The following is a 2,823-nucleotide window of genomic DNA, read 5'->3' on the forward strand; positions in this document are numbered from 1 at the left end:
TCCAGGAGCAGAGGAGAAAATTTCATGATCACAATGAAATATAGCTTACTATTTAAGGAAAAAAACGAAATAAGTAATGACTTTCCTGTAAGAGAAATTAGGAAGCAGATGATATACCTCTAAGTTAGGCCTTGGAACAAATTTTTTTGACAAGATATTTGTGACTATGTAACGACTGCTTTTCCTGACAACTAAATCAAGGGGGATGCATCATAACCAGAAAGCAGTATGCTCCATTTTCTGCAAGGGGTCTCATCATTCTTTGATCTTCTCATTTTCCTCCTTTGTGCATATTTCTCTTTAAAAATTATATAACATGAAATAAGAAACCTTGCCTTTGATAAACTTCTTTTGATAAACATGATTGACTCAGTGCACGTAATCAATAATAGCACTAACCACAAATGTGCACTAGTGTGCAGTGTACCTGTCAATGATTTTTAAATCCTAGACTGTAAAATCTCCTTTGAGTAGTTTTATTTAATGCAGGTTTATTGTGTCAACCAATACAATATCAGCAAAGTATATATTCTATAAAATGGCACTTAACTCTTTTTCTTTTTCTTGATCCTGTACTTCCTCTAGCCTGCCAAAACTGCCCTTAAACTCAAGTTTTATTTTCAATCTTCTTATTTCTTCATGGATTTTATGGTCAGTCATTCCTGACACCTTGATTTTAATTCTCTTATTTAGGCTACATGAAGGACACTTGGGTTCATTTTCATATCTAGTTCATTTCATTGAACTAGATACAGCACAAAACAGAATATAATAAGAAATAATAAAACAACTTCTTCAAAACTTCCTCATCTGTAAAATGGTGTAATAATTCCCAACCTTGTATGGTTCTCATCAGGAAATTATTTTAACAAATCTTTAAAACTGCATAACTTGTAATTCTCTCCCACTATTAAGTGTCCCTGTGTATATCTTAGAATATCTATACACAGTGATGTCAGACCAACACCAACTGTATCTGCATGTCCACATGTGAAGTTCTCCATGGTCCTCTCTTATACCAAATCTGATATCCATTGTCTAACAACATCCTGACATAGAACATGCTCCATGAGTATTATCTACTCTTATTGTCAATAATACCCATTACCTATATTAAAATATGTTAATCTGCTAATACTTGTGCCAGGACTAACATTGGCAAGAGAACTGAATCAGTATATAAGAAATTTGAGTCTTGGTATCTCTGCCTGATTTCATTCTCCTGCAAATCTGTCTCCCAGACACTTCTACTGTCTTGAAATGGGGAGGTGTTATTTTCTGGTATTTTCATTTTAGTGTTATCTAATGTACAATTTCCTTTACAAAATTGCTTTAAAATACCTGAAAGTACTCATCTAAGTATTCTGCAAAAAAAACAAATGTCTATTGCCCATGAAAATATACCAGTTCACATTAACCTGAGGTCATAATTCCTCTGTGAAGTGCATTCCTCTTCTTCAGTTTTTATCTGATGCAAAGTGCTACCTGAAGAAAGGACACTGTCATTGAGTTGGAGAGTTTATTAATAAGGCAATGATTTCAAAACCCTTCTGCCAATTGATTTGTCACTCAAATAAAATATGCTCGCTTTGGCAACACATATATTAAAATGTAATGATAACAGAGAAGATTAGCATGGCCCATGCTCAAGGATGAAATGCAAGTTCATAAAAGTTTCCATATTAAAAAAAAAGAATGTTCCATAATGTCTTGGTTGGGGAAAGGAGACTGATTTCCAATGGAAAACAAATGCATGTTGAAATTTGCTATTATTGACCTACATTTGTGTCCCTGTAAGAGCAGACAATATCACCTACATCTTCTCAATCCTAATATGTATCAGGAAATGAAGCATCAGCCCGAGTAGGAATATGCTGTCCCTGAAAAGTCCTGAAGAAATTTCATCTTGTGCAGGGAATACTGTTTCCCTCTGGCTGCAACAGAAGAGCTGGTGCCCTAGGCTGGAGTCAGGAAGGCAGCATTTCAGACCCACATCCCACCTGCCAGTGTGTGCACAGTGTGTGAATCTCTCCTCCTCTCCCTGCTCACTGCTTAAGGGAAACACAGATTATAACACCATCCCCACAACATGTGCAGCGTCAAAGGAAATGTGGAACTCAATAAATATTTGGTCACTATGATTTCAATAAACAAAGTCCATGATTAGGTAACTATCAGCATTATGGAGGAAAGCCATGGTCAAGGGCACTGAAGCTGGAATGAGTTGAAACTCTGACACGTGCCTCATGGAAGGCTGCAGTGTTAAGTGCCCTTCAGCTTCTGCCTCATTGCCACTCTTCAAATCCATAAAGATTTCCATCGTGATTTCTGAAACTTTTTCTACTGTGGATGACATTAAATAAAACTAAATGATCCCTATGTCCAAAACATGGACAGAGAAAGACACTATTTCAACTTCCATGGACACTGCTAAAAGGAATGCATGTTCAGACAGAAGGCCACAAGGCTGACCATCCATATTCATTTGGACAATTTTGGACAGAAAGGAAGTGTGGGTTTAATGTCCAACAGACCTGCTCTAGGTGCCTCCCATGTGAAGCAGAACATGGACTTGGAGAGTAAGAAATAGGAAAAAGGAAACTGTTCTAAAATGCACAGTACATGTATCTGTAAGGGCAAAAGTAAAGTGTCCCATCCAGAAATAGGAAAAAAGTCACTTCAGACCACTGAATGCATTAGTTGAGTGGCATGAAGATGAACCTAGTCATGCTAACAGTAACAATAATGTCTAGAATTTTTTTGCCCAGATTTTATTCACATATCTCATATTATACAGAGAATAGCACCAAGTATCTATTTATC

At 36.5% G+C, this 2,823-nt stretch overlaps 1 non-coding gene across 1 annotated transcript; it reads left to right on the forward strand.

Moving 5' to 3' along the window:
* The first annotated feature begins 1,580 nt into the window (after nucleotides 1–1,580).
* LOC143383944 (U6 spliceosomal RNA) lies at nucleotides 1,581–1,687 on the forward strand. Its single transcript, XR_013089224.1, has one exon. It is a non-coding gene; the product is annotated as a U6 spliceosomal RNA (small nuclear RNA).
* Nucleotides 1,688–2,823: the final 1,136 nt, after the last annotated feature.

Source organism: Callospermophilus lateralis, chromosome 1, assembly GCF_048772815.1.
Source record: "Callospermophilus lateralis isolate mCalLat2 chromosome 1, mCalLat2.hap1, whole genome shotgun sequence".
Lineage (NCBI taxonomy): Eukaryota > Metazoa > Chordata > Mammalia > Rodentia > Sciuridae > Callospermophilus > Callospermophilus lateralis.